Source organism: Gobius niger (genome assembly GCF_951799975.1).
Source record: "Gobius niger genome assembly, chromosome: 16".
NCBI lineage: Eukaryota > Metazoa > Chordata > Actinopteri > Gobiiformes > Gobiidae > Gobius > Gobius niger.
The window spans coordinates 7,620,890-7,646,194 of NC_136867.1; the positions used below are offsets into that span (position 1 = coordinate 7,620,890).

Genomic DNA, 25,305 nt, shown 5'->3' on the forward strand with positions numbered 1-25,305 from the left:
CCACCGTCGAGGAGAATAACAAGCATATTAAATTGCACTAAGATTCAATTTAAAAATAACTTGAACAATTAATACTAAAATGACTACAAATGACATCTACGTTCATTGAGCCGCTGCTGTGGCCCATCTAAAAAAAGAAAAGAAAAAGACGATGATTTATGTGAATATGATGAGAGAGGCAGCGGTTGCGTCGACTTCCAGTGACAGACAGGTGACAGAATGTAGAAAACACAGTCTTTCTGAATGAATTTGTGCTTTAGCTTCATATCCGCGGGGAGAAAATCGAATCTGTCAGAAGCCGAGAAAGCAATAATTGGCAAGCGTAGCCATAGGAGGGTTTGCAAAAGCTTGACAGCCAATCTACTTTATTCCAATACAGTTTAGTGCACAGTTTTTTGGAGTTTAAGTCACCCTCAAGTCTTCATTGTTCTGGTCTGAGTCATTTAGGACTAATCCTAAGTCTAGTCCAAGTCTTCGATTTGCCAGTGCAAGTATCTATGAAAGTCCGAGTCGTTGAAATACATCGTCCAGAATCTGAATTCACATTGGCGTCAATTCATTGGCGTCAACAATTCATCTAAACCGGACCGAGACCCACCTTTTCAGCCGGACCATGAACGTTTGCACATTCACAACACCTCAAACGAACCGGACTATCCAAGCAAACAGGCCAGGACTGGGATCAAGAGGGGGTTGTGAATGCAGCCTAATTGTGATCGTGACTGTTTTATTTATTTTCGCTGTACATTTAAAGCACTATGCTAACCGTTCTATGCTGTTAGAGAATTAACAATGGTGTTCGAGAGGATAGATGACAAATAGGCAGCAGTCTGGATATCTTATACAGGAGATGTTTATTTACCATCGATGCGGGACCCGGAGACATGAACTCGAGACATTGCGCTGGTCCTACCGTTCAAGTCTGTCTATGCTTCCACAGAAAAGGGATATACGTCATACTGATATGCAAGAGTCTGAGCACCACAGTCAAGGCTATGACAGAGATAGTGCGCCTGCCTGACCCAGTATGATAAATAGCGATTTAATGTTATCCTCTAACATATGCGTGTACAGAATGCCTGAGAACTACTAGCTACACGTAATGTGCTTTGTGAGCCGGTGCGCTAACGACGGCGTGGTGGAATGTATGCCTGTTTAGAATTCACACCAGATGTTTGTGCTGAAATGCATATCATATAAAGTAACGCACGCATATGGCTAATCAAAGTTATGCCGGGACTATAGCGTCTTAAAATTCATGGGCAATCTGGCTGTGTCTCGTGGTAAACAGCGAAGCATCCAGTGAAATATCCATTTTGTTATCAGACTGATTTGGCAAAAAAAAAAACATTATGGGAACTGACAAGGCTAAAAAGTCCCAAACCAGGACTAAAAATCCTGGTTTAGGGCAGTTCTTGAAGGGAATTCCCTGGTCTGCAGTGGTGTCTATCAACGGGGTTCAAAGGAACAAACAGAGATGGCTTTGTTATGTGGTTTACGAGGCAGGAACCGTCTTAACCCAGTTGGTGGAGATGACAGAGAATGCGTGATCTCCTACAACTGTCATTTTGAAGACAGGAAAGTCCCGCTGTCCCGCAATGAGAATGAGTATCTATCTATCTATCTATCTATCTATCTATCTATCTATCTATCTATCTATCTATCTATCTATCTATCTATCTATCTATCTATCTATCTATCTATCTATCTATCTATCTATCTATCTATCTATCTATCTATCTATCCATTATTTTTTTGTATTTCATAAGGCAGTGTGTAATCCACTGGAGGAAACTTCCTGTTCATCATGTCTTGAAGCTAACGGCTAACATTAAATATAAAATAAAGTTTTTCTCCATTGGTTTTGCTCATTTCTTGAAACAGAAATGACATTCTTAAAACTCCAAGATCATTTGGCAAAACAGTCTTACAGTTCAGCACAACATTATAGCTCACCTGCAAAAGCTTATATCTCTCCCAAAACAGTTCACTCATGCTTCAAAACTAAATTTCCTTCTCATTTAAACAGTCAGTGCCAAAATGCTTTGTCCCTTTGGCCTTGTGTGAGCACTGCAGGTCTAAATGTTTAGATGTTTTGTCACTATGGCATAGGACCATTGAAATGTCCCTCGTGTGTCCACCTTTCAGTCTTAGCCCGGTCCTTCATTGACAATGGTCACTGTAACTTTTTTTTGTCGAGCTAATAGAATACAAGTCTGTATAAAATTGAAAAAAACAAAACAACAACAACAGAATCAACAATCAGTTTAGATCAACAACATCCATTCACTTGGAAAATAGTGCTAATTGTCGGCTACACAGACTTAATCATTTGTAAAGACGTACTGAGACATGGAGACATGGACGTAGACATTTGCAATTTGATGAAATTAATGAGAAATTCAATTTTGTTGTGAACAATTGCCAAGTGGTTTGGAGATTTGTCTATTTTGTTTTGAGAAAGTCATTTCTGTTTCAAGAAATGAGCCAATTAATATCCAACATAGTGTTTTTAACCCGTAGTTACTTCCCATCGGCATGTCCCTGTCCGTGATGTTTTCTTGAACTATTCGTTTGTTTGCGCAAGACATCGCTTATCTTTATTGGTAAAACAGCGAGAGGGGGAGCCTATAGTTATAGCGCCGCACTGATAAGAAGAGTTTGCTTGATTTTGCGTTCATAGTTGCGACGGCAAAGTCTTGGATGGTCTTTAATCTGTAACGCTATAGCCTCCCATACAAGTGAACCTCTCTGCCTCCTCTATCGGAGCTCCCCGGCCCCGGCTCTAAGTTCTCCTCTGCTGTTCACAATGACCCCATTCTGTGTCACGTTTCCCCCCGCCATGTTTGTGTACGCTATGCAAATTTCCTGTCTGCCTCTTGTGCCGCATAGAGAAGCACAAAAGCAAAGCCCAAATAATCGCGGCGGCGGCAACAAGAACATTATTATCCGAGTTTTTATCATATTACAAGGCCCTGTTAGGGAAATGAACTCGCGCCAGAAATAGCAAAAGCGTAACTGCGAAAGACGAGATGGCATTTTCATGTACGTTTGCTAATGCGCGGTGCACCAACGCGTGAGAGGTAATTTGATTTAAGTGAAGCTACGTCGATGTAGGAGGAGGTTAAACAAGTGGAGTATTGGTATCTGCGGAATCCATAATGTTAATTGCCGCATTAGATAGCGAAACGAATTGTTTATGAATAAGGGTTCTATGGATGCACTGAAATGTAAAACTTTTTGTTTTCTTTTACTCAAGCAGAAGTAGGGCTGTCACAATAATTACTTTATTGACATATCGTTCAATAAATAACAGATAAATATATATTTTTGGGCTCGATATTTATCGTCTGTGCATTTATTTGCATTTCCCCCCTATTTTTTCCTTGCAAAACTTAGATTTTTAAAGCAGTACTAGGTAACTCATGCCCCTAGAGGCCATAAGAGCAACTGCAGGTGTTGTAGCAAGATGCGATTTTTTTAACTTTCCAATTGTCCGTGGGAGTAAATATTACACTGACAGAGAAGACAAAGGGAGAGAGGGATATTGTACATCCAATTACACAATGGATTTTTTTTTTTTCACTCAAACTTGGCTGTAAATACTGTTTAAAGTGGCGCTAGCCCGCACTTAGTTTCGCCCGTTAGCCTGTTAGCTTCTTCTTCATGATTCCATTAGTGTGTATTGGTGGCTCCGGTCTGGTGGCAGTCAAGTTGCAACTGTGGTTTTCTGGCCAGAGACACCAGGGGGAGATGAAAGACCCCTCAATCATCCCATAAACACTTGTATTACCCCCAGAGGGACTACGAAAAGGATTTATTAAGGTAACAAGTTACTTAGTACTGCTTTAACTGAAGCAAATTGAGTTACATTATATTTCGTGTTTATTGCAGCTTGTGGTATTTTAGGAGATGACGATGCACTTTTAAAACAAAGGTTTACTGTCATTTTTATGCCTGAGAGTTGACCGTATCTATTATCGTTAACTCACTGACTGCCAATGACGTCTATAGATGTCAATTGAAATCCAAACGTTGATAGGATAAGATAAAAGATAAAATAAGCATTGTATGGAGTAAGTGGGGTCATTTCAAAACTCTGACATGAAAACTAAGACGTTACGGGAGGAAACCATCGCTTAAAATTTCCACATCGACCACTGCGTGAAAAATCTATATTTTCACCTGCCGGGTCTCGCCTTCATTGTAAGTCTTTGAAACATACTGTCAAAAGCTATGGAACAAACTGTTCACTTTTTGACACGAGGGCCACATTCGGTTTTTGAACCAGTTGTGAATTTGGTTGTTTCATACAATTACAATTCTCAAACACTGCTATCGCCTAAACACATTAAAAGAGCAACAAAATAGCAGCAGTTCTGCATTATCTTTCTTTATGCTTATATTAGGCAATGCATGTCAGGCTTGGTCATGTTTTGAGGGCCGGATTGAAGAGCTAGGCCTCAGTTTGCCCACGCCTGCTATAGGAGAGTACGCTACTGCTATTCAGTGTTGTAAAATGTATAGCATTTTCTAACCAACGAAATGTATGAAAGAGAGAAGTGTTTGAAATGACCCCCGCATTAAAGGTGACATTCCATTCCCCTGCAGACTCTTATCAAGCACTTTTACTTCACTCACAAAGTTCTGATTCATCCTTTTTTTTTACTTTGCTTGTTTGTTCTTCCATGGCTGAACGGCTGTAATCCCCATTTCCTGGATGAAGGTAAACAAGTTACTTAGTACTGCTTTAACTGAAGCAAATTGAGTTACATTATATTTCATGTTTATTGCAGCTTGTGGTATTTTAGGAGATGATGATGCACTTTTAAAACAAAGGTTTACTGTCATTTTTATGCCTGAGAGTTGACCGTATCTATTATCGTTAACTCATTGACTGCCAATGACGTCTATAGATGTCAATTGAAATCCAAACGTTGATAGGATAAGATAAAAGATCAAATAAGCATCGTACGGAGTAAGTGGGGTCATTTTAAAACTCTGACATGAAAACTAAGACGCTACGGGAGGAAACTATAGCTAAAAATCTCCACATCGACCACTGCGTGAAAAATCTATATTTTCACCTGCCGTGTCTCGCCTTCATTGTAAGTGTTTGAAACATACTGTCAAAAGCAATGGAGCAAACTGTTCACTTTTTGACACGAGGGCCACATTGGGTTTTTGAACCAGTTGTGAATTTGGTTGTTTCATACAATTACAATTCTCAAACACTGCAATCGCCGAAACACATTCAAAGAGCAACAAAATAGCAGCAGTTCTGCATTATCTTTCTTTATGCTTATATTAAGCAATGCGTGTCAGGCTTGGTCATGTTTTGAGGGCCGGATTGAAGAGCTAGGCCTCAGTTTGCCCACGCCTGCTACAAGAGAGTACGCTACTGCTATTCAGTGTTGTAAAATGTATAGCATTTTCTAACCAACGAAATGTATGAAAGAGAGAAGTGTTTGAAATGACCCCCGCATTAAAGGTGACATTCCATTCCCCTGCAGACTCTTATCAAGCACTTTTACTTCACTCACAAAGTTCTGATTCATCCTTTTTCACTTTGCTTGTTTGTTCTTCCATGGCTGAACTGCTGTAATCCCCATTTCCTGGACTCTGTTGCGTCACAGGAAGCGTCCGCCGCATTTTCCAAAGTCCACAAAGCGTTCAAACCGGACCCTTGATAGCACCATTTCCACACTGTTGCCATACTTTTTTTTTTTTTTTGAGGTGGCGCTCTGGGGAGCATCTGTGATCATTCTGGTGTGTGTGTGTGTGTGTGTGTGTGTGTGTGTGTGTGTGTGTAAACCGGTAGACTTGGACTCGCACAAAAGACATCCGCGGGCTCGCTGCTTCGGTTTCGCCTCTCGTCGCCGCCGTCAGGACTAGAGCCAGGCTTTTGTTTCCCCATTTGATGAAGGGGTGGGGGAAAAAAAAAAAAGAATTTGTCTGGTAACATTTGCGCGCATCTGTTGCCGGCCCGAGCTTTGCCCGCGGGGCCAAATTAAAAACGGGGGAAAAAAGGGCAGACGCGAATTGCAAAACACGCTTGACGACAAGACACAAGAGAAGCAGAAGAGAAACAAATTCTACATCTTAAACACAAAAGGAGGATTGTTGTTTTCGGCTTGTTGCTTGTGATGACTATCTGTACTGTAGAGACCAACTTTTGATGCCGTTGGGTCCAAGGACAGCATTAAAGGAAGTAAGATAGAAATAAGTTATCGTATAGGTATCGGAAAAAGCATCGCTCAGGAATCGGAATCGAAAACCAAGTACTGTGGAAGTATCGGTGGGTCTACGTGTTTTGGTATTCATTGTTCTGTTGTTCTCAAAGTGGGTACAGGACTATATTCTTCGTGACTTGTATCCTCCAGGCTGCCAATGGGTCAAATGCAGAGTATCTTCTATCAGCGGATCTTATTATTGGACTATAAGTGATCTCAGTTGAAATAATATCAAAATTTGTAAATGTAAACAAGCAGCAACCTCTACTTTATAACATGCTGGCCAGGTCGGTGCTCAGTCGCTGCGGCTCAGGACTAACACAACACTTGGACATAATTTCGTTGTACAGGTGGACAATGACAAATAAAGCACTTAGCGTATTTTCCAGACTCTAAGTGGCTCCAGAGTATAAGACGCACTCGCCAAAAAACGCCTAATGAAGAAAAAAACAGGCTGAATAGGCGTACGGTTTGCTAGCGTAGCCTAGCACATGATGGTTAGCTACAGGGAGCATAAACAACAAACTATATGTGTCTGGTATGTTAACGTCACATAAACAGTTCAGATAACTATAGTAAAAGGACATTAAAGCTCTCCATCTCACTCCAAATCACTTAATCCAATGAAATCTTAGAAACTACCTGGGCACGGAGGCGCAACTGCACCGTTAACAAGCCTCTCCCGGCAGCACGTTTTTCAAGCTCTCATTTGCGAACTCGTTCCTCCAGCTGTGGCCATTTAGCTTTTAGCCCGTGATTAGCTCTGTTTTGTTTTCTTCTCTAAGTAACCTCCGCTTTCTCACTCGCTCCGAACTTTCTCTGTGCTGCTCGATTAGCCTGCAGTGCCCTCTAGTGGCATGTGAAATTATGTATCTGAATAAAAAAAAACCACATATTAGTTGCTCCGGAGTATAAGACGCACCTCCTGCCAAACTATGAAAAAAAGGGTGACTTATAGTCCGGAAAATACGGTACTTAATTAATTACTTATTTAACTTGTAAATGGCGCATATTTTAGACCAGGGGTGGCGAACGTTTTTAAGAAACTTGATCAAAAATCCAGCCGTAGTCCTACAGACCGTGTTTCCCATCTCTACATGAACGAGCGTCCGTATCTCTCTCCTTTTGGAGGCGGCGTATTAAAGGTGCCCATGCAGCGGACGCAGGTTAAACAACAGTCAGGCAGATCATGACTCTGGGACCAGCTTCTGTGCTTCTCGACTTTCTGATCACTCTTTATTTGATGCAATTTGGCCTCATATTCACAGAAAGAAAAAAACATCAAAATTAGCATACTTTTCTTTCACGTGACTGTAACAAATGCAACATTAAACGGAATCGCAGGCATCCTCCAGAGGCTCCTGATCAGTCAAACAAACAAACATGCTCCAGCATTAAAGTCGAAATAATGATAGAAATCAATCAAATGCTGTGCCAGTCAGAGCAGAACAGCAGAAAATGTCAATGTATTTAATAGGAATTGATTTCAGTCTTAATGAGGAGTAAAATCATCAAATATAATACAAAAAGAGGCCAGGCATAAAGTTATTGTGATTAAATATAATGATGATATTATATTTAATCACAATACACTTCCACCCTTGGATCTCGAGTGCCTTTGTGGCTCTTCACAGGGTCAAGGTTGAACATTTGGGCTCTTGGTCTTTGACTAGTTAGACCCCCCTGTTTTAGCCTTTTCTCAGTCAAGGTCCAAACTACAGGGCAAGTCGCTTTTACACATAATAAGCTTGAATTTTGCAAAAATATGCCCTTTAAAACACTGCTGACCTAGTAACTCCCCTCATGGCAAACATCACACTTGATCCTCCAAAAAAAAAAAAACATCCGAGTTCATCACCCCTTCAAAACCAACTCCCCCTGCCCATTCTCCCCAGTTTCCCCTAGTGCTCTTCACGCTGTTTACCCATCACTCCGCTTGATACTGCACTTTTCTCCATCGCCCCCAGCCTCAATAGGCCCTTTTTCCCCCCGCTATTACAGACTCATCTCTCCCCGCACTCCCAGCAGCAAACAAACAAGCGCACACACACACACACATGCACACACACTCGCACACACACACACACACACACAAGCGCGCGGCCAGATCTCACAGTTCACGCCTGTTCTCAAGGGGTGAAGAAGAAGTGGCCCTGGGAATTATGGGAAATCACTATCTGAGCCGCCAATCGACAAGGCAAGGCCACACGGGTAAACTATTGGAGTAAATTACCGCGTCCGGAGGAGGGTAGACTGCACTCGTGTCCCTCGCCGCTCTCAAAGCATCGCTGGACACTCCTTTTTTCATAATAGAAGTGAAAACCACAACATCTGCCTGAAGGCCGACGGAATGTTGGCAAATCTTAAGAGGTTTTCCATTTGTGGCTTTAGAAATACTGTATATGAAAAATAAAATAGCATTAAAAAGCGTGAAAATATAACTGGACCCTTCCGTGACAATTCTCCCTGGATGGAAAGGGAAATGTTGGCTTGAAATTGCTTGTTTAAACAATAAATTAAAGTACTCTTGTCTTATTTTAAGTTTGACTGAGGAGTGACATCATTGTTTGCCTACTATGCTGCAGTGGGGATCAAAGTAGGATAGGATCAACTTCATTGTCCCATAGGGAAATTAGTCTTGGACTTGCCATACAGTGGATCTTACAAGAACAATATATGACAGTGCATTAAAACACATACAAAAGAAGAGTTAGCTCATCCAGCATCACTTCAACAGTGCCAAAACAATCACAGCACAACTGAATGTGTTACACATTAAGGCCACAATGTTGCCTAGAGTTTCATCAAGGCAATAAAAGAACATAAAAGACGGAACACAAAGTGCTCTCTGTTAAGAACAGCAACCAATACCGGAATAAAAGAGTGTTTGTATCGGTTGCTTGTGGCTCTTACCGCCCGATATCGTTTCCCCGATGGTCGAACTGGATTTCATTACTAGAGTAAGAGTAAGAGATACTGCTGGTCAAACACTGAAGTAGGGATGCACGATATTATCGGCCACCCATAATAATTATCGGCAAATATCTTTTTGCCGTCATCACCAATAAGCTGATAACACATTTTTCGGCCTAATAATTATAAGCTCAAATTGCATTGAATCTGAGGCTGCTGCAAGAGTATTCCAGCGAAACAAGGCTGTGCAGGCGCTCTCCATGAAGGAAGAGCTTTTTAACTTTTGACATCGAAGTCACTTCAACATTTTCCCAGCAACAATATGTGAAAAAGACGAGGAAATCCCACGCTCAAGCAAGTTGAACAGAGCGGGTCCTAAACCGATGTATTATCGTTGCATTTCTGAGAAATAAAGACGGACAGCCCCGCAGTCAAAGCGTTATGAACGAGAGGAGTTTTTCTCTGATAAAATGAGCCTAGTGTTTTCTGCCACTCAAGTCACGACGCACAAATTATCCCAATCCAGGAAAGAGTGTCTTGCTTTGGTGTTATCTTATCTACTTCATGCGCAATGTAAACATGAATCCGTCACAGGCACGGATTCGGCATCACCTGCCTCTCACAGGCTACAGTCAGCACCGCACAAAATGGCAGGGGGAGAAAAGGAAAACACGTCTGATTGTTTGTTCTCCCATTAGAGTCTGAGTGAAACATTCTGTCTATATTCCACCAGTTTGTATCGAAGAATTCATCAGCATGACGTCAACAAAAAGGAAAATGCTAAGAAGGAATTATTCATGTTTTCATGTTCAATAAGATATGTGACACAGAGACCTGCTCAGATGATGGAACGGTAAAAAACCTGAGCTTTTCGAAAGGTGGAGACACAAACCCACAGTTAAATGTAATTATTTGATCTATTATACACTATACAGAGTTTATACATTGTGGGCAGAACTGTGAACTGTTACATTGATTTCTTGCAATCAGATATACACAATTATCGGGTGTCATTATCGGTATCGGTTATCTTGAAATGATCGGTATTGGTCATTGCCATCGTGCACCCTTGGACTAAAGTACTTGCTGCATGTAGAGAATAAATCAGTGTTTGTACAAAAATCCACCCACTGTACGGCAGCACAACGGGGACAAACCTTCTTCCCTGTTGTGAGTCAGTGGTATTTGACCGTAAAGCGCCACCTACTGTTCTGGAGTGGCTTTTAAAAATGACCAAATGCACTTTTTTTTACTTTGGAACTATAGAAATCTAGTGGAGTGTATGGTAGTTGTCTTTCCAATGCAGTGAATTTGAGAATAACTTTGTAGCATGGAAAATCTTGCAAATTTTGTTATTTGTTGCGTCGCTATATATGAAATACGATGTATATTTTAGCCCATTCTTATGAATAATCTAGGATCCAACAGTGATTTATGGATAGACTCTAGCCATTCCTGTAATGTGCATTATTATTTATGGGCGCGTTCAGCCCGCTGTCACTTTGCTACACCCACTATATTTATATTTATAAGTTCATCTTGATTTCTGGTCAGCGCTTGGCAGGGACATTAGGTTACACTTGTAATTCCTCCCCGGACTATTGTGCTTTTTTGCAAAAACAGTAGTCAGCCGTGGGTTTTTTGTTTTGTTTAGAAGGATGTCTGGTCCTACACAATAGATTCTAGCTATTTGTCATGGTTTGGACAAGGTAGCCCTGGCCACCGCGGGCAAATTACAGTTGTTTGGGGGTAATTAGTCGGACTGATGTGGTGCTCTATTTAGAGAAAGGCTCTAAAGGTTCCAACAGAGATGTAAGGTGATGTTAATTACCGGGGGGGGGGTAAGAGAACAAAAAAGTAGTTGGGAGAAAGGTATATGTCATCTCATCGTGTGTGTGTGTGACATTTAAGAGCGTGACAATAGAGCAGGGGCGACCAATTACATCTGCCTGAGGGATTCATTTTTCTCACCCGCCGCGATGGAGGCCATTAGTTCTAATGGAACAAATGTAATGTAGCACTCAGCAGTCACACCCACTTCCGGTCATGTGTCTGGGTCCGAACGTGAAATAACCCATTGATTTTTAGCATTGATTTATATTTTTTATAAAGAGTTTAAAAGTACGACCTCGGCTAATTAGCTATGCGCTAACTCACACATAACATACACAGGTAAAATTTAAGATTTGTCTAAAACGTTAAATGTTTTTTTTCTCATAAATGTATGAATGTAAAATATCCGCGCAATGGTCAGTAGTTAGCACATAGCTGATTAGCCGGCGTCGCGCTTTTAAACTCTTAATACTTTAATTTTTCCCAAAAATCAATGCTCAAAATAAATGGGATATTTTACGTAGTCTCGCCAACCAGACTCCGCTTCTTTACAGAAGAGGGTCTGGCAACACTCCATTGCGCGCTTTCAAAGGAAGTGACGCAGCGATATGGAGCCTACCGACCAATCAGAGCAGCTCCCTGAAGAGCGTCACGTTGTTGCGCCTTTGTTTTGTAGTTTCTCAACACAAGCAACCACTTCACGTAATGCTCCGGTATGCTTGTATTCTCAAGTTTTTCTGACATAAACGACAGAAGTCATTTACTGAACTCCGTGTGGCAGGAGCGCCATTGTTAATGTCCCAATGACGACAACTTTCTTGTCACTGTTTCTGTCGTCACATCTGCTGTGTTCTCATTGGCTGCTCTGCGCTTCGGTTGTCCCACATTAGTCCCGCCTCAAGCAATAGCTTTTCTACGACAGGGTCTCCAGACTAGTCTCCTGTTTATTAATTAATAAACATCGGAGATTAGTCTGGATGCCAGGCTATATTTTACGACCCAGACACGTGACCGGAAGTGGGTGGGACTGTTGAGCTCTAAACATTTGTTAAGTGTGACGTCACGACTTCCGCTCCCGGGTCCTAGCAGACCGGCAAATTTGCAAAAAACATAAACAACTCTTAAAAACAACCATCAATGTTTCTGAACCTCAGCAGAGAGTTACTGAACCTACTTATTTTTTATTTAACCAAAAATGCTGCACCTACTGTTGAAAAAGTAATATTCACTAAAGTCTTCTTCCAGGGTTAGCGTAGCTGCTGCGCCGTTAGCATTTATCTCCGCGGTTTGGGTAAATATTACTTTTATAGCAGTAGGTACAGCATTTTTGGCTAATGGGCCTGATAAATAAGTATATTCAGTAACTCTGTGTTGAATTTCAGAAATATTGATTGTGGTATCAAAGAGTTTTTTGTAGTTTCTCGCACATCTGCGGACCCGGACGTAGAGCTGTGACGTCACCACTTAGCAGACATAGATACAGACGGCATCTTTGGAATGGCCATATATGGTCATGTTCGAAGCGGCCAGAGAGAGGAAAACAAAGACGGGGAAAAACAAAACTTTCTCCCACCAGGTCTTTGCAGTAATAAATGCCGAATTGTAATTATATTTATCTATAAAATAAAGATACAGAGACATAGAGAGGAGCAAAGTGCTTCAAGAGCCCATAAATCCTTTAGAAAAAACTGACAATGCTAACCTGGAAGGTACGTTAGCGTCATACTACATATGCTAACATTAGCAAACAAGTGCTGTTTTTTCCGCTCCTCCTGGACAATTTGCTGTGAAAAAACATCAATATAGACCTGATACTGACTTGACCTTATTTGTGTGTGATAAGTATGTTTATAGTCTGCCAGAAAACGACTTAAAAGAGTGGAAAAAAAAATTGTGATTACCATAAGAGGTTTACTTCCCCCTCTGCTAAGCCACGCCCCCATGTATCACACACTGCCGTTTGTATCTATTGCGAGTTAATACAATGGAATACTGGTGCTCCAGTTTGCTATCAAGGTTTTATTTAAATACACTGGTACATTAGCTCCCACTAATGCCTCTATAATTCTGTTAACATGCAGATAGTGCGCAGTAATGTACTTTTTAATTGCCCACCAAATTAAGTTACTAACAGTTTCCATGCTACTGTAGTGAGATCACAATGTCTGGTCAATGGTTACACTGAACTGCAGAGACTTAAATAGGCAGAGATGAACAGTTTATGGCAACGGTAATGAAAAGGGAGTGTTGGGCGATGGAGAGGCTGGTGAGGCTTGCGGTTCTGCTGCTGCGGTATAGAGTTGGAGCTGAGGACTGTTGAAGCTGAATTGGCAGGAGAGTATATGAATGTTTTTGGTTGGGCAACGGTTGCAGCCGGAGAATATGCGAAACTGCAAATAAGAGTGTGCCTTATGGAAGAAACGCGTCCATATTTTTCGGGAGGTTTTTGTGCGGAGGCGGTTTATGTGGTGTAAAATGTTCTCATTTCACGAAACTGTTATGGAAACGCTCTCCTTTTTGCTGACTAATCTCTCAAAAGCACTTCATATGTGCTCTCTCAAGCACAGGAGGGCAAAGTGACCAAGCCCCAGACCGATGTTTTGGCTAAAAGGTTGGGAACAACGGCAGCATTTTTCGTTAATGCAAAAAATGCTGCTACTTTTGTTTGTTTTTTTATGGGTAAAGGTGATGACAGTCTAGTTGAGGATTGTACTTCTCCAACCGGGCACTTCTGGCAAGCTCAAAACCCCAATGTGCTCTCAGATGTGCAGGACTTGTCGTTTCCAACGCTTCTTCTCCTTTGACGGCTAATTCCTGGCAGAAAAATGAATCAATCCGAGCAGATGCGCAACAAAAATCAGGTAAATAGCATAATGATGGAGTTGGCAAAGCGGTCCTTCTGTCTGAAACCCTTGAGACGGAGAAGTTTGTTCAATGCCTGGATAAATAGAGCTTGTATTACGCTTTGTCATGATCGCGCTACGACTTCAAACATGTTTCTAATAGCAATGATATCCCACCTGGCATTCCCATCTGTCAAGCTCACTTCCGCCTTCCAATGCTCTGCTTTGACTGACAAGCTGACAGCGAAATCTCACACTTGGTGACCAGGCGTACAAATTGGGAGCGGTGTCGGACAGATGCTCTGAAAAAAAGGGAACGATGGGGATTTCCTCTGGGATTTAAATAAAAAGCAAAAAGAATAACGGGGGACGACACGCTTGAGCGATCCTCGGCAGATGCGGGGACGAGCTCTGAAAAAGCGTGGCATTTCGCGAGTGTTTTAACAGAAATGTCACTGACTTGTTTTAAGAGTCTTAGCAGCGAACGCGTCCCCAAGGTGAATTCCTAATCTCCGCGGCGGCGTTGTAGGCAAAGACAAGCGCTGTGTCTGGGCGGTAAGCAAGCGCGGTAACAAGGTCCTGAGTTGAATTCCCAAGTCGTAGAGCTTGCGTTTGCTTCTTGTTGTTGTTGTTGTGTCTGGGATTCCTGCGGGCGCTCTGGTGTCCTGAAATCTCTAAACGTTCCGCCGACTCCCGTTCCGTCTCCATTCATGACAAGTCTGGCATTCTCGCGGCACGCTCAGTCTCCGACACCACCCTGTGTAATCCTAATACAGTCATTTCCTCTGTGGAGGGTACCAGAAGTCTGTGGCAGGGTCTTCGGTTGATGGAGCAAACCTTTAAAGGAACAGGCCACCGTTTTTTCCATACTGTGATATGTTCTTGTGCGTGCCCGTGGAAGAGCACAAACTTCACCCCGTTTGGAGCCATAGGAATATACTGGTAGAGGCCAAATGCTAACAACATCTTTGGTCTTTTTACGTGACTGAGGGCACACAGTTCTTCCATACTGGGATGTGTTCTTACCTCAGCTTAGACGAGTTGATACGTACCAGTCTGGTCTTTGTGCATGCCCGTGGAAGAGCGTGGTAGCTTCCAACTTAACCCTTGTTTGGAGCCATAGGAATACAATGGGAGAGGCCATATGCTGACAAAATCTTTGGTCGTTTTGCGTGACTGAAGGCAGGCACAAAGACCAGACAGGTACTCATCAACTCGTCTAAGCTCAAGCAAGAACATATCTCAGTATAAAAAAAACCTGGCCTGATCCTTTAAAACAGAACCTCAGGCCCGTATATGAGACCATTTGACCAAGTGCCTCATGGCGACCGCTAAGAAAAGGAAGGTGGATCTTGAATGCCGCATATTCCGGGCAAAAACTGGACAAATGATTTCTTCTTTGTGGAAGTGAAAGGCAAGCCACTGTGCCCAGTATGTGGCGAGGGGCTGGCAGTGATGAAGAAGGCAAATCCGGAGCGCCATTACACCTGGAAACGAATGCGTTTGGATGAAATGAATGCTCTTTGTCGGAGAGTTTGGGCGCCCGGCAAGCGGCTTTCACAAGACTGACCCAAACTTGGAAAACCAGCCTTCGGGTTGCATCGTCCAGCTGACGTCAGACGCCTCAACAAAGATAAACAGTTCCAGCCATCGCATTATGTGAGTCTGGCCCTTGGAGTACTGATTTTGATTTTGTACTGAAATTGATTTTGCCCTTGATGTGAAAAAGGTTCCCCACCCGTTTTAAAAGATCCGAACAATTGCATTGGCTTATACTTGTATTGCGCTTTACAAGCCTGCACTGACAAGTTTCTCAAAGCACTACCCTGTGAAGAAACGCACTCCTCGATTGACAAAGGTGACGGAGCCCTGCAGAGACACAAAAAACAAACAAGAGCTAAGGCTGGCAAACGCAACATGAATATATGGCAGAGATTCAGCATGAACAGAGCTGAAACTGTGACTGTAATAGAAGATGCGCAGGGGCGAATCAGAGTATACATGGGCTGGGGCATTACAGGGGAACCACTGACAGAAAAACTGCCAGAGACTAACAAAAATAAAAAATATTATTTTATATTTATATTTCACACTACAAGGAAAAGCAGCTCATGTTTAAAAGACTCTGTTTCATTTTTTTTTTTAAGTCGCCCCCGGACCCCCTTCCTTAAAATGCTGTCCCAGTAATTTTGTACATAGACTGGAGCATTTATATTATATATATTTTGAATGTTGTGGCGATTAAATATTAATTAGACTTTAAATCCAAATCCATGAGATTTTAAAAAGTTTGATTTTAGCCTAAATTCAAAATTACTATATCTTGAGAAAGCACTTGTTATTTTTAAGATTAAACACATTTTGAAAAGTAGACACGCTGGTGTTTGTGACTTGAGGTGACTTGCCGGCTAAAGCAAGACTTGACTTGACTTGACTTGACAAAAGCTATGACTTGACTTGACTTGACTTGAGCCCATGACCGATTGACTTGGACTTACTTGGGACTTGGACCTTCACGACTTGGACTTGACTCGAGACTTGCATTTAGTGACTTACTCCCACCTCTGCTAAGCCCTAATGTGCACTCTAACAACATGCTAGCAAATCAATGGTGGCCTAACTACAGCAGTTCGGGCTCCGAGCAGGTCCAGTGTTTGGTTTATGGGAGAGGAAATCAGGATTGGTCCAAACTGTGCGAATGGAGAGAGATCCTTAAAAAGATGTCTTTCTGTTGATCGCACAGTGGAGTACCCGGCAGTACGACGATGAGCAGACATCCAGCATCCTATAATTACATAATGCAGTCACCGTGCACACATCCATATATGGGAGGACTGAGTGAGTGTAAACAAGAGCAGCTGAGTCACGCTGAAGCCGTGCATTTTTCAATTGACGTTTGGCTCGGGAGGCACGGTCAGTTATTCATGTGAGACATTCAAGCAGAGCAGGGCCAGCAATGTAGTAAGAGATCCTCGTGTTCCCGCTTCGTATGTGTATTATTCTTCCTTTAGATATTTGGTGATTATTTCTAACGCATCTTGATCACTGTCTCTGACATTGTGGTCCCTCTTCCCTTGACTCCCCATCAAAACAAACACTCTGTTGCCTCTCCCCGCTCGTGGTTTTTACTGTCGGGGCAGCGTAAAGATTTCTCAAACATGCGCGAAGTGAATGACACAGAACACGACCCCGGAACGTTTTTTTGCGACTCAAGTAAATGTTTCACAAATGACTTTAATTCCCTGCGTACAACCTTCTACAGCGGTTGTTATAATTGTTTGTTTTGTCCCCTTCCTATTCCTTTAAGTGCACTTTAAGCAGTTTCAGGCCAACATTGCAAACAGGAATTTGTTCTTAGTGTTTCGCCCGATGACTTAAAATAAGTTACAAGAAAAAGAAAAGTCTAAGGCAATTCTTCCTGCATCATTATTCTCTATTTACTTAAAAACATAAAATAAATCTTAATCTTGGCCTGGGCCTGGTTCCTACTTGCAGAGACAAATATTGTATGAAGTGGTGCTTTGTGAGAAAAATGTCCGTACTATATTGTAAATATATGGTCACAGGCAGACAGGCAAAAAAAAAAGAAAATTGGGATTTATTTTTTTTTGGACAAATATTGCGATTCAAAAATATTTGATACATTTCGATGCATAGACTGTTACAATGATAAGTGAAGGAAGTCGTGTTACTTTTAGACTGTCAAACAGCTTATTCCAGCTCAATCCCTGACATTCAGAGTACCACTGGGGGACAGCCACGTGACTAAAATAAGACCAGAATAGAATCACAGTCTATCTACCCACTTTAGAATCTGCTTTATGGAAACTCAGACAAACTTTTATCTGTTTCAGCTGAGCCAGAGATTGCAAGGATCGACTATTCTGATTGGCGGACATCTATCACTCAAACGCAGAGACAGAAGGAAAAAAAAACAAACCTCAGCCTGTTGAGGTGAGGTTGTCGCAGGAGTCAAAACCTCGATAATGATTCGATATCGATAAACCTATAGCAACCGTTAAGGGGAGAACATGCAAACTCCAAACAGAAAGTGTGGATCAAACCCGGGACCTTCTAGCTGTGAAGCTGAAGGTCCCACAGCGCCACCATGCCGAAGTCCGTGAATCTAATCAGAGATCTTTTAGCTGTGGGGCAGCTGGGGTAACTACTTCGCCACCATTCACTATATTCTACTACATTCTTAACCAACACTGTACATGTGTTCTGTCAGTGCAGGAGTAGAGAACGTTCAAATCGTGTGTGAATATACCAATCAATCACGCTGCCAACGGGGCATGTTCTTTTATCTTTATTAAAAAAAACAATCTTTTGAGGAAAAATAAATCTAGTTCAAAAGAAATTGCTTTCTTGTGCTAAAGCAGTGTTGATAATAGTGATAAATACCAAAAGACAAAAAAGTGTATAAAACATTTGTACAACCAGTCTCATAAAGTGGCAGCGTAGACTTGGTTGAAATGCAAATTAGCCACATGCTTCGCAGAACACCAAGTGCTCATGAGATCGTGTGCTGTTAAAGTTATTGTTAGATCTCAACCTGCTAAAAGATAAACTTAATTATTCCACACTCTAAGGGAAATATTTTGCTATTTATCTTTGTCGGCAATTAACACAAAATAGAAGAAAAATAAATCAAGCAAAACCTGCATTTGAAATCCACCCCTTTTTTTTTTAACAGCTCGCGGGATAGAAATGATTATGACAAGATTAAAATGGAAATCTAATGGTGAGCTAGAGTGCCCAGCCCTGTTACGCTGGATATGGGAGGAAAGCTAAATTAGATGCAGCGATTTAGCCAAAAGTTTTCTTGATCAAAGACGGCTCAGCCCAGATCTGCCCGAAGAGGTTAGCATCCACACGCCGCAAAGTGCAAAACCTGCACTTAGGTAAAATGCATGTGGACACTTTTTTGATGTTAATATTACCCAAATACAGATTAGGTACGGAAGCGTGCACAGCTTCGGGCAAAAAGCGTTGGATAGTTAGAGCTACCTTGCAAATTTTCGTCCATTTTCTAATAGGAACCAACATGCTTGAGTTAGCACTGGAGTCAACCCAATGAGGGGGTGCCATATTGGCTGCAATGGACAGTCCAAGCAGAATATGTCGTTTTAAATTGTTAATTGCAATAGAATAGTCCTCATTTTTCATCCCTTGTGACTCTTGGATTGTGCCTTTACCATTACTTTAATATATTTTTGTAAACCTCAGAGTTTAGCTATACCGTTTCTGACAAATTGGTAGAACTAGAGGACCTGTGAAGTGAAATCTTTCATTAAAAAATGTCTCTTAAAACCCTGTATTGGGTGTAGGGTAAAAACTGGAATATAGTATGGCAAAAATGCACACTAATGTTGGTTGCTATTAGCATAATTTAATCTTGAAATAGGCCAGGTTCCAACTTGGAAGCTCATTTATTTAATGAGATGGTAGGCTACTTGGTGTGAAAAATGTGAGAAGCACTGTACTACACTATTTCACTTGCAGTATGTTCTCTAAATAACGATTAGAATAACGACAGAAGGTTTGTTTACCTGCTTTACTAGTTTCCTGTGATCTTCCTCAGAAGCATCACCTGGTGGTGAAAGTGACACGTGACACATAGAGTAGCCTAGCTTGTTTACTCTGTTCATAGAGTAGCCTAGCTTGTTTACTATGTGCATAGAGTAGCCTAGCTTGTTTACCGTGTGCATAGAGTAGCCTAGCTGGTTTACTCTGTGCATAGAGTAGCCTAGCTTGTTTACTCTGTGCTTGTTTACTCTGTGCATAAAGCCTAGCTTGTTTACTCTGTACATAGAGTAGCCTAGCTTGTTTACTCGGTGCATAGAGTAGCCTAGCTTGTTTACTCGGTGCATAGAGTGGTCTAGCTTGTTTACTTTGTACATAGAGTAGCCTAGCTTGTTTACTCGGTGCATAGAGTGGTCTAGCTTGTTTACTTTGTACATAGAGTAGCCTAGCTTGTTTACTCTGTACATAGAGTAGCCTAGCTTGTTTGCTCTGTACATAGAGTAGCCTAGCTTGTTTACTCGGTGCATAGAGTGGTCTAGCTTGTTTACTTTGTACATAGAGTAGCCTAGCTTGTTTACTCGGTGCATAGAGTGGTCTAGCTTGTTTACTTTGTACATAGAGTAGCCTAGCTTGTTTGCTCTGTACATAGAGTAGCCTAGCTTGTTTACTCGGTACATAGAGTAGCCTAGCTTGTTTACTCGGTGCATAGAGTAGCCTAGCTTGTTTACCCTGTAAATAGAGTAGCCTGTTTACCCTAGGGTGTGCTAATGCTTTCAAGTCCACTCAATAGACAAATTTATTTGTCATTCGCAAGTGCAATAATAATGTAAGTAAGTATTTTGTATTTTGTCGAAGTTGCATGACTATGACATGTTTGTAGCCAAATGCTTTTACTGCCTCTTCCTACGTAAAGACAAGTAGTGGGTGTGTTTTTGCTTGCTTTCTAAACCTAGCCTAATCAAATTAGCTCCAAGCATCTTGTTGTTCTCAGCTCGCAGCATTTTGCCAGTGCGTGCCATGCTTTTACATAGGGAAGCTAATCAGTTAGCCCTTAGCTAATGCTCCTCACCCACTCACTGAAAACCCACACATAGTCTCTCAGTTGCCATTTACAATTATCCTCTTGTTCGCGTATAATTTTTTTGACTCATTTCCTTTATTGCAAAAAATAAAACGCTCACAGCTCTTATATTTTTTTTTCAAAACTCATGAATGAAATTAGCCTGACAGGACGCGTATGCTAGCTCTCTGAACAGCGCGCCTCCGCTAACAAGGCCATTGCTAGACATGAGTCACACGCGCTCCATAGAGACAAAAGCAAGCAAAGTGATTCTTTTCATGTAATCTCCTTTTCTTTTTTTTTCCACTGCATTTTTATTTTTTTCCCCAGCATATTCCGAGTTTGCATGGGAGAGGAGCGCACAATCAATATTTAGAGGAGAAAAGTGGATTTGCGCGCACCTATTGGATTACGGCACTGGGGAGCGTTGCATCGTGTTCCTTTCTTGTTAAAAAGACACTGTGTGCGTGGTATTCTCGGCTGCTTGTCATCCAGAAGCCTGCTGGTGCGGTGGGTGAATAAGCTCTTATGTAAACGCAGCCGAGTGAGCGCTGTTTTCTTTTTTTGTTTTTTTTTTATTGTCAGCTGCTGTACTACACGTTTGAGGAGAGCCCTTGTGGGAGTAGCAGATTGAATTGGACACATCTATTTCCATATCACTGAAAGCTCTAGATAGCAACTTCCATTCACGGGAAGGCGTCCATATGTAATGTAGTAAGCAGCCAGCCAACGGAGCGCATCACCGGCTGGGTTTCATGCAGCGATCGGTGTTGTTTCAGCCTATTAACTGATATGTGCTTGTACTGATGTTGGTCGGCTTGACATTCGGTTGGAAAAGTATTCAGAAATGTCCCACCATTCCTCTGTTTGACTGAACGATTGCAAATCTTAAGATGAATGATGGAGAAATTAAGTTTCATAGCAGTTTGACACACCCGTTTCCCATTGACATAGCAGGGTTGGCACGGCAACAGTTTAGAATTGTGTACCTCTCTCTATGTCACTTCCTGTCGATGTCCGGTAAGGAAGTGAAACTATAGATGCAGACGGCATCTCTGGAATCGCCCATGTATGGTCATGTTTGAAACAGTTAAGGGGGAAAACAATTTTGCAAAAATCTAAACTTTCTGTAATTATTCAAAAATTAGTACTAACAAATGCTGAATTATGAATATAGTTTTCTACTAGATAAAGATACAAAGACATGGAGAGGAGCAAAGTGGTTCAACTGCCCATAAATACATAAAAAAACGGAGAATGCTAACATGATGCTACATGTTAGCATCGGGCTAATGCTAATGGTTAGCTAGCGCCAGCTACAACTGCCGTTTTTTCACCTCTACAGAACAATCTGCCTGAATTAGACTTGACTTTATTTGTATGTGATAAATAAGTTCGTATTCCACCAGAAAATGGCTAAAAAGAGTGGACAAATGAGTTTCCCAAATTATTCTATTTTCCCCCTTGGCGAGGCCACGCCCCCTTCTATGACGAGATGCCGTCTGTATCTATAAGCATCACAAAAATTGTCAACCTAAAGAAATCTGGCAACTTTATTTATTTATGTATTTATTTATCTATTTATATATCTATTTTTAGCAAAATCTGAAATATAATTAATTAAATTATTCCAATAAGATTTTTTTTATAGCTCTTTACTATGTTACAATGTTGTTCTCTCAAAACATACCTGGAGTTGTGTATTGAGCCGCTCGCGCATCTTTGAGTTATCTTTAGATCTTCATCCTCCTGAGGTCCTACGTATCCAGGAAATGCTTTCCTCGCCTCTTTGTCTTTGGTTAGCCTTAATCCTTTATTCTCGCACTTTGAAACAGCTGTGCAGCAAAGGGGAGCAAGCGGAGGGTGGTGGGAGGGGCTTATGGGGAGACTTTCGGATGAAGAGAAGACAACATTTGTTTGAGATTATTACTAAACACATGGAAAAAGAGTAATACCCGCTCTTTAACAGGCAAAATGTCTTAAGAAATTGTATTTGAATTTTTGTTTTTTTTGGTCGAAATGGCCCATTGCGTGGCGTGACTTTCGTGCGGTCGGTCCATTATCTTTCCCAAAGTCTGCCTCTCCCACTAACACTTAACACTTCTACCACCAGTCTACCAAATCGTTCTCGGCCACTTCAGTCTCCTTCTGTATTCCAGCCAAGTCGGCTAATCCCTTCGGCGCTCGCGGCAACTTTCAAAGATAATCTATAAAATTGCCGGTGCCGCTTCTTCTCCAATGATTTCAGCAAAGAGCTTTTTATTTTTCGGAGAGGTCTAGTCGTCTTTGCCAATAGAGGTTAATCACTACCCGGGCCGCGTTTAAAAAGGATAAAATTGACAGCTCTATAAAAGTTTAATCATATACTGACAGGGGACCGGCGTAAACATTTCCAAGTCACTAAATATGCCCGGGAGCGCACAGTAGCATTAGGAGTCGGCGCCTTACATGACCCGCTAAATGTCAAGGGCTGATTTAGCTTTAGCGCTTTAAAGGAGGATGAGCGCTGATTGCATCGATTTGAATTTAATTTGTTAGCATTACACAGTATACAGATAATTTATTCTTTAATCAAGTAGGTTTTGCGCATACAGTGGTGTTCGGTTTAGTGCTTGTATATCGCTCTGCTATTTTCCTATTTGATCGAGATTCTGCCAGCGTTCGCGTTATTGCTTTATTCCTTAAACGGGTCCCAGGGCCTTGTGTGACCGGGACGCTCTCTGCCCCCCGTCCAAGCCCCCGATGTCGGATATTAGCAACATCCGTGGGTCTTAGAGAGGATTGGGGCGATTTGTGGCGCACGTCGAAATGGAAAACCAAGACAAATAAGCTGTTTTAGATCAATATGGATTTGTTTTTACCAACAAAATGTAAGATGGTGATCAGTGTGTTAGCATAATACCACAATATCCAGTGGTTGTCAGAGTAGTTTCTTGAGCAGAAGTACAGATGCTATGGGTCAAACATAAAAACTGCTTTGCCAAATTGAAAGTACTGAAAGTATTTGCCGTAGAAAGCACAAATCAGTTGAAATAAGTGTTTTGGGAGACGAAAGTTGCGCCTGAATTCAGCCTCTGTACGGCAACACGACGGGGACAACACGAGTGATCTTTGCCCTTTTCCTTACAAGCGTCTTCCGGAACTAAGAGGATCGCGGGACAGTCTTGCACGCACCGCTCTTTCGAAAGGTTTATCCGCGAGCATCTTCAACGTCGTTTCACGGGTGGGACAAAGAATTTCGATTCCAATTCAGGCTGAAAGCAAATCTGCTTCGACAAAATGGGTAATGATCCTAAACGCACCTGAAAATCTTCAATACAAGGAGCAGTGTGTGCAAGATTTTTGTAAGGAAGAATGGGGAAATTGCTCGTATTAGAATTGAAAGACTCTTGGCTGCCTAGAGAAGCGATTTCAGCGGGCTGTGGGGCATTAACTCTGCAGGTGCCCAAACTGTTGCTTTGGCTTTTTTTTTCCCTTTTATGTTATTTTAGAAAGGAAAAAAGCTTGTCTGTAACGTCATGCCTTTTGGAGATCATTCCACCTTCCCCTTCATTGTTCACATGAATAGAAATTTTCATCCGGAGTGCCAACAGTTGTTCCATTTTTCTTCATTGTTTTGGCTAATGTTAGTGTTTACTGACCGCTATTTGACTGAAATGTTCCGCAGTAGCTTTAAAGGAATAGGCCACCGTTTTTACATACTGAGATATGTTCTTACCTTAGCTTTGACGAGTTCTTTAGGACCTGTCTGATCTTCCCCCGTGCCTTCAGTCACGTAAACACAGCGCAGACGGCGTTAGCATTTAGCCTCTCCCTCTCTCCACTATAGCTCCAAAACAGGTCAAGATAGAAGCTACCAAGCTCTTCCACGTTTTCCCTATTTAAATATGGTTACGTGAAGTGTTCCACTACAGTATAATTACACAAAATTAAACAATGGGGATTTTCTAAGCGGATAAAAGGGGGGACTATAATGTAAGGCGTAATAATACCAGGAGTAATTTGGCATCCGCACAGTAAAGTGAAGATTACTGCGCAGTAAAGTGAAGATTACTGCGCGGATTTCGAACTACTCCTGGTATTATTACGCCTTACAATATAGTTCCCCCTTTTATCCGCTTAGAAAATCCACATTGTTTAATTTTGTGTAATTATACTTTGTAGTGTAACACTTCACGTAACCATATTTAAATAGGGAAAACGTGGGAGAGCTTGGTAGCTTCTATCTTGACCTGTTTTGGAGCTATAGTGGAGAGAGGGAGAGGCTATATGCTAACGCCGTCTGCGCTGTGTTTACGTGACTGAAGGCACGGGTGAAGATCAGACAGGTCCTAAAGAACTCGTCAAAGCTAAGGTAAGAACATATCTCAGTATGTAAAAACGGTGGCCTATTCCTTTAACTCTCGTATACATGTTTGCTCGCATTCAAAGATAGTTTAGATTTTGGCTGTATGTTCTTAGCCCCCGAGAAATCAAACCGGAGTTTCCAGGATTACCACAGCACATTATTACATCTGAGCACCGAGGAAAGAGGTGATCAGCAGTATGCTAAATATTTCCCAAATCATCAGAAAATCTACTTTGGTGCAGATGAAGCTCAGTGAGATTAAAGTCGGGGAGTTCCACACGGCGGTCTAATCCCTGTTCTTAACTCGTGTTCACGGGCCGGTTTGATAGCCTCGCTGACTATATTGATGCAATATTATCATCACTTGTATCGTTTGATAGAAGAACTTGTAGTAGAAGATGCTCATGTTTAGTTCATGTGCATGGAATTGGAGGGAGAAGAAGAAGTTCAGTGTGATTTAAAAGCTGAAAAACATTTGAAAAAGCGAAAGCAGACTTTACAGACGGAAAGCAGAAAGAGATAACTTTGTTTTAGTGACGGGGTTTGTTT

At 41.7% G+C, this 25,305-nt stretch overlaps 1 protein-coding gene across 2 annotated transcripts in view; it reads left to right on the plus strand.

Annotated features, from left to right (window-relative positions):
• Nucleotides 1-25,305, plus strand: part of LOC306976016 (SLIT and NTRK-like protein 3) — a 99,325-nt gene that overhangs the window by 71,109 nt on the left and 2,911 nt on the right. The window lies entirely within an intron of this gene.